The 12,500-nt window shown below is 44.9% G+C and overlaps 1 long non-coding RNA gene and 1 pseudogene across 3 annotated transcripts in view; both read right to left on the reverse strand.

Annotated features, from left to right (window-relative positions):
* Nucleotides 1-12,500, reverse strand: part of LOC142433914 (uncharacterized) — a 144,437-nt gene that overhangs the window by 29,808 nt on the left and 102,129 nt on the right. The gene's annotated exons all lie outside the window — the stretch shown is intronic.
* Nucleotides 7,690-9,553, reverse strand: LOC142434669 (malate dehydrogenase, mitochondrial pseudogene; annotated as a pseudogene).

Here is a 12,500-nt window from a genome sequence, read left to right on the forward strand (position 1 = left end):
TATTGTCAATATCGTTTCTGATTGTTCCCCATTCCCATAATTGTATAGTTGTAGCTCATTGTGCTCTTAATTTGCATTTTCCTAATGGCTAATGGTAACGTGCTCCACTACTAAGTAAAACGCTGGTGGTTCAAACCCATGAGCTACTCCTCGGGAAAGAGAGGCGACAATCTGTTTCCATAAAGATTACAGCCTCAGAGAGTCTATGAAGAAGTGCTTCTACTCTATCCGATAGACTCACTATGAGTTGGCATCAACAAGTCAACAACAGGCTTGGCATGGGTGTGCGTGCGTGCGTGCATGTGTGTGTGGCTTAATACTGAATGAAAGCAGCCCTGGTGGTACAGTAGTTAGACATTGGCCTGCGATCTGCAAAGTTAGCAGTTCAAAAGCACCTCGGGAGTAAGATAGAACTTTCGAGTCTTACAAAGTGTTAGTCTCAGAAACCCACAGGGCAGTTTTACTATGAGTCAGCATGGACTCAATGGCAGTGAATTTGGGTAGTGGGTTACATGTTGCTCTCGACCAAACATCTCGTTTTCTTAAGAGTGTCTTTCAGAAAGCAAGAATTTTTATTATTGATGCAGCCCAGTTTGCTAATTTTTTTTGGTTGCTGATCTACATTTCATTTTATTTACTTATTTTTTACACATTTTATTAGGGGCTCATACAACTCTTTTTTTTTTTTTTTTGCTCATACAACTCTTATCACAATCCATACATATACATACATCAATTGTATAAAGCACATCTGTACATTCTTTGCCCTAATCATTCTCAAAGCATTTGCTCTCCACTTAAGCCCTTTGCATCAGGTCCTCTTTTTTCCCCTCCCTCCCTGCTCCCCCCCTCCCTCATGAGCCCTTGATAATTTATAAATTATTATTTTGTCATATCTTGCCCTATCTGGCGTCTCTCTTCACCCCCTTTTCTTTTGTCCGTCCCCCAGGGAGGAGGTCACATGTAGATCCTTGTAATCGGTTCCCCCTTTCCAACCCACTCACCTCTACTCTCCCAGTATCGCCCCTCACACCCCTGGTCCTGAAGGTGTCATCCACCCTGGATTCCCTGTGCCTCCAGCTCCTATATGCACCAGTGTACAACCTCTGCTCTATCCAGTCTTGTAAGGTAGAATTCATATCATGGTAGTTGGGTGGGGGGGAAGCATTTAGGAACTGGGGGAAAGCTGTATTCTTCATCGGTGCTACATTACACCCTGACTGACTCATCTCCCCCCCTAGACCCCTTTGTGAGGGGATCTCTAGTGGCCGACAAATGGGCTTTGGGTCTCCACTCTGCACTTCCCCCTTCAGTCACTATGGTAAGATTTTTTTTTTTGATGATGCCTTATATCTGATCCCTTTGACACCTCGTGATCACACAGGCTGGTGTGCTTCTTCCATGTGGGCTTTGTTGCTTCTGAGCTAGATGGCCGCTTGTTCACCTTCAAGCCTTTAAGACCCCAGACACTATCTCTTTTGATAGCCGGGCACCATCAGCTTTCTTTGCCACATTTGCTTAATGCACCCGTTTGTCCTCAGCGATCATGTCATGGAGGTGTGTAGCCAATGATATGATTTTTTGTTCTTTGATGTCAGTTTGTTAATTTTTAAGAATATTATGCTTTTGGAATCACTTTTTTCTGGCTTCTTTCACTTAGTAAAATCATTTATGATTCATCTATGCTTACTCAGGAAGCAACAGCTCCTTCCTTTATATTGCTGAGTAGGGTTTCATGGTATGGATGTATCAGTTGGGTCATTACCAGCTGCAGGAGATCTTGGTGGCTTTCAGTTGCGAATGACTATGAATAAATCTGCTCTAAACACTTGTGAAAAGTGTTATGTGTGGACATCAAATCACTTTACATGTAGGCTGGTGTGGAACAGGTAAGCCAGTCAGTGGATGGTGGGTGGCATTGCCAAGCTTCTGTCCGAGATGAAGGTTGGAGAGATTCAAGAAAGGAAGACTGATATTCTGACACTGACAATGAACTCTGATACTGGGCTAGACGCAGAGGCCTCAGGTGGAAATTATGGTTAGCTTAATATATATGTGGATGAATAGAGACAGAAACTATTATTGATATACGGCATGTCTACACACTAGTATACAGGCAGACCTGAGAGGAAATTGTAGATTCAATTCCAGGCCACCACAATAAAGTGAATATGACAATAAAGGAAATCACCTGAACTTTTGGAGGGAGGCTTCCAAATGCATACACAAGTTTTGTTCACACTGTCTTATAACCCATTACGTGTAGCGTAGCATCCTGAAAAGGTTCAAAATAGGGTGAGAACCACCAAAAGATGGCACAGACTCAAAATGAACACATGCCCTTGGAAAAATGGCACCAGCAGACTTACTTAGTTCAGGGTGCCACGAACCTTCAGTTTGTCAGAAACAAAACAAAACAAACAAAGAAAAAAACCCACCAATGTCAAAAACAAACAAACCAACCCACAACATCTATGAGATGCACTAAAGCAAAGCACCAGCAAATGAGGTATACCTGTGCAGACAGATGTTACCTAGCTTTGTCCCCTGAGAGAGCAATGGGACACAGCAGCGACAAGCACCTCAGCATTATCTGACATCCATGGGAACCAGGAATCCTTAGAGAGAGTGGTTGTTTATAAAGCCCAGAAGGAGAGCATTTTTAGTATCAAGAAGTAAGGCAATGTTCAAAGACAATAGGATGGACTTATGCCAAAGTGGCCCAGGAAATTATCTGAAAGGGGTCCCAATGACCAATGCTGGAAGAATTTTAACAACAATTTTAAGTGGGATTAGGTTATAACCTAAGGCATAAAATAAATACGCAAGAGGCTATACTGATAGAAATAAATTGTTGACAAACTCCAAATAAGAAAACCAAACTCCAAGCCATTGAGTTAATTCTGACTCCTACCTTCCCTACAGGGCAGGGCAGAACTGCCCCTATGGGTTTCTGAGACTGTCACTGTTTACGGGAGTAGAAAATCTCATCTTTCTCCCTCAGAGCGGCTGGTGGTTTCCAACTGCTGACCTTGAGGGTAGTAGCCCAACTAGTCACCCACTATGCTACCAGGGCTCCAAATTGTTGACTAGATAAGTACTTTGAAGAGAAAAGTCTTTTTAATAAAAGAATTACAAGTAATATGTGTAGCTAGCACCCCCTCTGGAGAGTGGGCTAGCTTCAATGAGTTCCTTTCCAAGGAATTGGTAGGTCTATATTTCTTTTTGCCCCCAATAGTTTTATTAGGGGCTCATACAACTCTTATCACAATCCATACACACATCAATTGTGCAAAGTACATTTGCACATTCATCGCCCTCATCATTCTCAAAACATCTGGCTCTCCACTTAAGCCCCTGGCATCAGGTCCTCATTTTTCCCCTCCCTCCCTCACGAACTCTTGATAATTTATAAATTACTATTTTGTCATATCTTACCTTGTTCGATGTCTTCCTTCACCCACTTTTCTGTTATCCATCCCCCAGGGAGGAGGTCACATGTAGATCCTTGTAATCAGGTCCCCCTTTCCAACCCACCCTCCCTCTACGTTCCCAGTATCGCCACTCACACCACTGGTCCTGAAGGGATCATCCTCCCTGGATTCCTTGTGTTTCTGGTTCCTATCTGTACCAGTGTCCATCCTCTGGTTTAGCCAGATTTGCAAGGTAGAAATGGGATCATGGTAGTGGGGTGGGGGGCAGGGGAGGAAGCATTTAGGAACTAAAGGTAAATTGTATTTTTCATCGTTGCTACATCGCACCCTGACTGGCTCGTCTCCTCCCTGAGACCTCGCTGCCAGGAGATGTCCAGTGGCCTACAAATGGGCTTTGGGTCTCCATTCCGCACTCCCCCCCTCATTCATTATGGTAAGATTTTTTGTTCTGATGATGCCTGATCCCTGATCCCGTTGACACACACAGGCTGATGTGTTTCTTCCATGTGGGCTTTGTTGCTTCTGAGCTAGATGATCGCTTGTTTATCTTCAAGCCTTTAAGACCCCAGACGCTATATCTTTTGATAGCCAGGCACCATCAGCTTTCTTCACCACATTTGCTTATTCACCCACTTTATCTCCAGCGGTTATGTCAGGATGGTGAGCATCATAGAATGCCAGTTTAATAGAAGAAAGTATTCTTGCATTGAGGGAGTACTTGAGTGGAAGCCCAATGTCCTTCTGCTACCTTAATACTAAACCTATAAATATATGCACATAGATCTATTTTCCCATCCTCATATATAAATATATTTGTATATATGCATGTCTTTATCTAGACCTCTATAAATGCCCTTTGCCTCCCAGCTCTTTCCTCTATTTCCCTTGACTTTCCTCCTGTCCCACTATCATGCTCAGTCCTTTTTGTTACATTACCCTTGATCATGCCCTACCAGGCCTCCCACACCCTCCTCACCACCAATTTGGATCACTTGTTGTTCCCTTGTCCCTGGGTTTGTTATCACCACTTCCTTTCCCCTCACCTCCCCCTCTCCCATGTCCCCCCGGAACTGTCGGTCCCATTGTTTTCTCCTCCAGATTGTTCATCCAGGTCTATATTTCTTTTGGGGAGCCCTAGTGTTATACCTTAGGCTGTTAACTGTAAGGTCAGCAGTTCGAAACCACTAGCCACTCCAAGAGAGAAAAAAATGAAACTTTCTACTCCTGTGAAGAGTTACAGTCTTGGAAAACCACAGGGGCATGTCTGTCTACTCTGTCCTGTCTGTCTCCATGAGTTGGAATCAACTTAATGGCAGTGAGATATTTCTTGCTGATTTCATTGGCTATCGGCTCCCAACAATTTTCCTTCTGCCTGAAGACTTTCATTTCACATTTCTTATAGTGAGGGTCTCTTGAATTTTCACATTTTGTATGTCTGGAAAAAGTATGGTTTTCTTGATTCTTTCAGAATAGATTTCTGCTGCAGAGTTTTAGGTTGACTTTGTGTTATTTTTTCCCCTTTCTTTTTGTACTTTCAAGATGACGGCCCATTGTCTTCTCGTGCATATTGCTTAAGACAAGAGACAGAGCATCATTCTCATCTCTTCCTCGGGACTTCATGTAACGTGCCTTTTATTATTGGCTGCTTTTAAGGCCTTCCCTTGACCACTATTTTTGAGCAATTCGATTGTGATGTTGGTTGGTGTCATTTTCTTCATATTTTTGGTGCTTTGGATTCAATGACCCTTTTTAAATTGGGGGTGTACAATTTTTCATCAAATCTGGGAAAATTTCCTGTCATATTTTCTTCTTCTTTCATTCCTGTACCTTCCCCTTTCCTCCCTTTCAGAGACCCCCTTTCAGGCCACATGAACCTGCTCTATAATTCAGTGATGCTCTATTCGTTAAAGAGCAATTTTTAGAAGGGTTTTTATTTTGAACAATTCCTTCCTTCCTTCTTTTCTTTCTCCTTCAAGGCTTTTCTTTAATAACACATCCAAACCCCCACTACCCATCCATTTACTATTATTATTATCTTAACTTGTTATTGTGAATTATGTAAAGGCTTACAGAGCAGATAATCAAAATTTTTACCACTCAAAATAGGTTATTACATGTGTCTAAACAAAGCAAGTTCATTTTAAAAAGAAAACTTATAATTTATGGAGTTAAATTTCTCACAGAAAGAACAATTAGGACTCCTGGCAAGATGGTAACTGAGTAACTCATACCTGAGCGACTCTGCAGAAATCAGCCCAGGAGAGTCACTAAGAGAGAAATTCCACAGTGCCAGGTCAAAAGAGAAGCACCACAAAGATAAGAAGGGACAGATCCACCAGGTTTTGAGGACCTGTCCGCTTCTGGCTTACCACGGTGGGGGCTGGTGGGGTTCAACCTTAGACCTGCCACAGTCTCAGCTGGAGCCAGCTCCTTCAGAGGGACCAAGATCTTTATCTCAACACAGCCACCACAGCTTGCCACTACCTTGGGACAAGGTTTAAACCCCTTCAGCCCCACAGTCAAGGAGCATGTTCACCTCTATTATATCTCTCTCTTGTCTCTTTCTCCCCACAGCCTCAGCAGGCTCAGTTTTTGTTGATTTTTCTTTTTCTCTTCCTTTTTCTCTCACCCACCACTTCCAACCTCTAGGTCATTCCTCTGATAATCAATTTTACATTAAAAAATCATATATTTTTTGGTCTCAATTTACTCATTGCAATCCCTCACTGTATCATCACTCATCCCATTTCCTCCCTGTGCATGCTGTTTCCAATCCTGGATTTCTTTTTGTATGCCTTCAAGTTCACAGATTTTATTTCTGCCATGTCTAATTTGCTGTTAATTCTATCTCAGTGTGGTTTTCACCTTTAGACGTTTGATTTGGGTGTTTGCCTAAGTTTGTTAGGGCTGCTGCGTTAGGCTGGGTTGTTTAGAGAAACAAACCAGTGCAACTCATCTGTGTACAAGAAAGAACTTTATATCAAGAATCAACTTTATATCAAGAAGGTTGCCCAGCCCAGTTCAACTCAAGTCCTAGGTCCACTACTAGCTGGGGCCCTCTTCAGACTCACGTAGCTGCAGAGCAATAACCCCACAAGAATAAGACACAGAACCAGGAAGATCACAGGCCAGAGTACAGAATCACATGCATGCAAAATTGGTAGAAGCATGGCAGGGTGCCGACAGCTCTCAGGGTATGGTGGCCCACAAGGGCTAGCCCCTGGAGGCAGACACAGAGTCCCAGTGAAGTACTAGTGGGGAGGAAGGAAAAGTGGCAGAGAGAGAAAGACAGCGAGGGTGAGCGAGCGAGAATTCCCAGTGTCTCCCACTTTTGTCCAAAAAGGCTTATGACACCAGGGAGGAATCATCAGGCTGCGACTCAATTGACAGCTTGGGCCCCACCCTTGTCCTTACCTGGTAATGTCTAGTTGACAAAATCCCTAACCATCACAGCTATCATAAGAAAACACCATAAAGTCGATTATGCTAAAGGACAGAGATGCATTTTCTCACAGCTCTGGGCCATAGCTCTCCAAACTTATTGGGCTTACCATGGTCTTTTCTGATAAAACAAACAAATAGAAAATTCAAATCCGAAAGGGGGAACCGATTACAAGGATCCACATGTGACCTCCTCCCTGAGAGACGGACAGCAGAGAAGGGGGGAAGGGAGACTCAGGATAGGGCAAGATATGACAAAATAACAATCTATAAATTATCAAGGGCTCATGAGGGAAGGGGGAATGGGGAGGGAGGGGAAAAAAAAGAGGACCTGATGCAAAGGGCTTAAGTGGAGAGCAAATGCTTTGAAAATGATTAGGGCAAAGAATGTACGGATGTGCTTTATACAATTGATGTATGTAGATGTATGGATTGTGATAAGAGTTGCATGAGCCCCTAATAAAATGTAAAAACTAAATAAATAAACAAGAAAAACAAAATAAAATTCAAATCCAAAGGAAGGAATCGCATTAGAACTTCCACTCTAACACCTGGTAGGCAGAAGGTGCTGGGTGGCAGTGACAACTCAAAATCCACTTTAGGGTCCCCACCTGGAGGAAGCCTCCAGTGGATCCCCTCTGACCAGAGTCCAGGGACGTGATAGCCTTGCTAGGAGACAGAGAGCACTGCAAAGTGGGTCATGGCAGATGCCGTTAGGTTACAAGGCAACACCTTATCATTCCATCTCCCTTTTGACCCGTTTTAAAGTTGTTTCCTTTACAATAAAAAATGAAGGGGACATTTCACACGTGGATTATGCCTCTGGTGCCTCCCCTCTGACCAGAGGCCCAGGGCATCAATAGCCTTGCTGTGATGCAGAGGGCACTGGAAGGTGGACTACGGCAGATGCGGTTAGGCTAGAGTGTAACATCTTATCATTGGTTCTCCCTCTTAACCCATTTCAAAGTTGTTCTAGTTCTGAATATGTGTACGTTTAGTTTTTTTGAAAAAGAAAATCAAAGATGGCTTTTATTAATGCGTCAATTTGGAAGGGATGGTAAAGATCATACAATAAACATCAGGGAGAATCAGAAAGACAAGCAAAGATCTCTGAAATACTTTACAGTGACACGATGCCTTAATAAATGAAGGGAACCGTGTTCTCTCGACCGACTTCTTCCTGTTCTTCTCAAACCCTTCCCGCTTCATGCTGGAAGCTTTCGGCTCCCGGGTGGTCTCGGCGACCATCTTCCGTCCCAGGGAGGACACCTTGCCAATGCCCAAGTTCTCCTGCCCGTTTTCTTATTCTTGTTTCTTATTCTCGGACTTCCCAAAGGAGCACTAGATGACTCCCTCCCTCCTTTCCACTTAACGCGTCCACGATGGATTAGACGAAGCAGGCGCCCGTGTAGGTGGAGCCTGCCTGCCTTTCGCCTTGACCAGCTCCCGGCTGCGGGCCTCCTGGATGTGCCCCGTGAGGGCTTTCAGCTGGTCCTGGGAGAAGACCGCTTGGGGCGTACATTGGCAGGTCAGGGAATGATGGCCTCCCCTTCAAGGCCACCAAAGGCAGGGACGTTGCCTCAAGCAGGATCCAAACCCTTCAACTCCGCCACAGAAATAGTGGACGTCCAGGGGGGTCACGCCCGAAGATTCTCTCGAGGTTGTACACGCCGTGCCTCTTGAACACTTCCACGGTGAGGAGGATGGTGGAGTTGGCCGGACTGGCCAGGATGCTGATTGTGGCTGCGGGGCGAGGCTGGCCACAGGCAGCCGCCAGGGTGGCCGCGATGATGTGGCCTTGGTGTCGGACAGGCCCCGTCATCCTGGTTTCCTTGGGACTCCCGCTGGGATGATCGCCACGCCGCAACCCTGCAAGCAGTCGGGCAGCTGCTCAGGTGGGTCCGAGGTAAACGAATTTCACATGGGCTCTGGTCTCCATGTGGCTCTGGTCAGCGGCTCCTCCAGGGCTATAAGCAATATCACGCAGGGCCAGGAGGCTCAGGATAAGCGACAGGGGCTCCCCGAAGTCCCCAGCACGGCTGCTGTGGCGTTGTTCTGGGCCAAAGCGCCTAAGGCGCAGCAGCGAGTGGCGGCAGCAGGCCGGGTGAGGACCCAGAGCCTCGTTGGGAGGGTGGGGAGGACACGGACAGGGCGGGCAAAGGAGCTGGCAGCCAGCAGGTCTAATTTTTAATATTTTCTGCTTTCCTTTTGATTGAGGTGTTTCTTGGTTTTATCTTTGGCATTGTTGTTTTGGGTAGGTTTTTCTATATGTGAAATCCAGGATAGGGGAATTTATAGAGACGGTAATTGGATTAATGGTTTCTTGAGGGTAAGGCAGGGGAGGTTGGTGAGGAAATGAGTTTATAACAATGAGTACAAGAAAGAACAAAATGTACAGTTGATTGAGGGGATGGTTGTACGACTCTTCTTAATATGATTGAGCTATTTACGGTAACTATAGGATGTGAATTATATGCTAATAAAACTGATTTTTAAAAGACAGAGAAAACTTGTGTACAATAGTATCCAGGATCAAGTGTAGCTAACTAATTACGTTTACAGTGGTCGTCCCCGCCTCCGGCCGCCCTCGCCATTAGTCCAGCGGCCCCCAGGGGGCAGTATTGTCCACCTTGGAAAACACTGTGAGGTTGGAAATCAGGATTCACGGTCTCAGCCATGTTGAATCCTCCTTCTGAGGGCTTTGAGGTGGGTCCACTCTTTCTCCGAGCTTTCACTGACTGCGGGCCATTCTGGGCTTTTCTTTATTTCCTTCTCTTTATATATGCATCTGCTGCTTCGATTGTCAGTCCTCCCCTGGTGTGTGTCTTTCTCATTCTAAGACACCACTCAAAAGAGATTAGGATCTGCTCTCCTCCCCTATCATACCATTTACTGGACTGATACCACCTGCAAAGAAACACGCCAGGGGGGAGGATTAACAGACAGCACCTGCTCAGAATGCTCTGCATAGGATTAACAACTGATTAGACATTGCAGAAATAAACATCTGTGAACTTGAAGACAAAGACAAAATATTATCCTGATTTTCCCCAACAAGGTTACATTCATACGGATTAGGACTTCAGTGTATCTTTTTGAGGGATACGGTTCAGGCCATACCTGTGGCTTCCACATAGCGATTTACTTTTTAAAACCTGTAGCATACACTTGTCATCACTGCTCTAACGTTATTGTAGGTGAATTCCAATCTGAGCATTAGATCAGTCGACTGAGTTTTCCCCCTCAGTGTAAGCCATATTTTCACCATTTTTTGCATGCCTGGTAATTTTCCATTAAGGCGAACTTGCTGCTACATAACTCGCTGCCGTGGCTTGCATCAATTCCTCCACCTTGCCCTTGAAAGGAGTCCTTGTCGTATAGTGGTTTACGGTGTCGGGCTGCTAATTATGAGGTCAGCCACTCAAAACCAGCGACCACTCTGAGAGAGAAAGATGAGGCTTTCTAGTGTCACAAAGAATTAGTCTCTGAAACCCACGGGGACAGTTCTAGCCTCTCCTGTAGGATCACTCTGAGTCGCAGTCGACTTGATGGCAGGGAGGGCGTTTTGCACCTAGTTTCATGGCCATTCCGGTCCTGTCATCCAGTCTTCCCATGGGGGTGACCACTTCTTGCCCCTCCTGGCCATGCCCTAAAGGGTTATCCAGGGGCTATGCTAACTCCCCAAGACCCTACTCTGCTTGCAGTATGTAAGCCCTTGTCTACAATTCCAGCTGCTTGTTACCTCGTCTCTGAGACCAATTTTCTGTGTGGCCCTGCATCCAGGCGTGATATAGTTTTCTCTCTGAGACCTGTGAGTGCCAAAATTCTGTTTTCTGGTTTCCCCGCATGAGTTTCTTCCTCATGTCACATCTGAGAGACCACAGACACCCTCTTTGGGTCAAACTTAATACATAACCTTTTATTGGACACCAGGAATTGTGAATTTTATCTTGTCAGGTGCTGAACATACTTGTATTTCTCTAAGTTGTCTTGCGGTTTTTTCTGGGCTGTAGTTAAGTTACTTGGAAATAGTTTGTCCTTTTGAATGTTGTTCTTAAGATTTGTGTATCATTCAGGGTTCAACTGGAAACGAAAACTAAACAAACAAATGTGTATTTTCTTGTTTTGTGCATGGGGACTGGCTAAGCAAGTCTGAAATCCATAGGACAGGAGAATCACAAGTGGATTAGAACTTCATGACTGTAGACTGTAAGCATTTGTCAATGACACAGTCTCTTTTCTGTCAAGGAGGCCTTGCCTCTGCCTTTAAGGATCTGATTAAATTGGGTTCTATCCCACACTCTCCCATACTATCCAGGATATAATTTCCTTTGCTTGAATGGCACTGAATAGGGACTTTAATAACATCTTCGGAATCCCTTCACAGCAACTCCCAGATTAGTGATCGGTTGAATAACTGGAGATTAGCACACTCTGACTGCCATCAAGTTGATTCTGTCTCATAGTGACCCCATAGGACAGAGTAGAACTGCCCCTGTTGGTTTCTGAGACTGTAACTTTTTACAGGACTAGGATGCCTCATCTTTCTCCCAGCTAGAGTCTTCATAGACCTTTCTTCATAAGATTTTCAGGGGCTAATTTCTCAGAGGCAGACAGCCTATTCCTTCTTCGTAGTCTGTTCTTAGTCTGGAAGCTCAGCTGAGACCTGTTCACTCTGGGTGACCCTCCTTGCATTTGAAATACCAGTGACACAGCTTCCAGCCTCACAGCCACACACAAGCCCCCCCAGTATGACCAACTGACAGACACAGGGTGGTAAAGTAGAGAGTGAGCAAAAAAGAGGAAGGCCCTTGACAAGATGGCTTGACACAATGGGCTCAAACATAACACTTGTGAGGGTGGAGTAGGACCAGGCAGTATTTCATTCTTTTCTATATAGGGTTGCTATGAGTCAGAACCAACTTGCTGACACCTAACAACACCACAACAAGCTCGCTTGGGAGCCCTAGTGGTGTAGTGGGTTGTAAGTTGGGTTGCTGAACCATGGAGTCAGCAGTTTGAATTCTTCAGTCAGTCTGGGGGAGACACATAAGGCTTTCTGCTCCCATAAAGACATAGTTCCAGAAGCCCAAAGGAGCAGATCTACTCAGGGTCACTGAGTCAGAATTGACTCGATGGTAGTGAGTCTGGTTTTTGTTTATTGAGCAAAGAAGCAACCCTGGTGGGATAGTGGGTTACTGCTTAGGCTGTTCAAGGTCAGTGGTTCAAACCCACTAGCTGCTTCTGGAGACAAAAATGAGGCTATCTGTTTCTGTGAAGAATTACAGCCTCAGAAACCCCAGGGAGCAGGTCTACCATGCCCAGCAGGGTTGCTATGAGTCAGAATTGACTTGATAGCAGTGAGTTGTGTCATGTTTTTCATAATGAGCAAAATTATCGCTTTGAAGACTAAGGTGCATCTAACTCAAGCTGTTATGGTGTTGATGCAGAATATTTCATAGCCTATGAACTTCCAAGGAACAAACAGATCTGTCTTGGACCAAGCAAAGTGAGAATGCTCCTTAGATGTGAGGATGGCATGACTTTGTCTCACACCCTTTGGACACATTATCAGGAGAGACCAGTCCCCAGAGAAGGATATTATGCTAGGTAAAGTAGAGAGGC

The sequence above is a fragment of the Tenrec ecaudatus genome, chromosome X (assembly GCF_050624435.1).
Source record: "Tenrec ecaudatus isolate mTenEca1 chromosome X, mTenEca1.hap1, whole genome shotgun sequence".
In the NCBI taxonomy this organism is placed as follows: domain Eukaryota; kingdom Metazoa; phylum Chordata; class Mammalia; order Afrosoricida; family Tenrecidae; genus Tenrec; species Tenrec ecaudatus.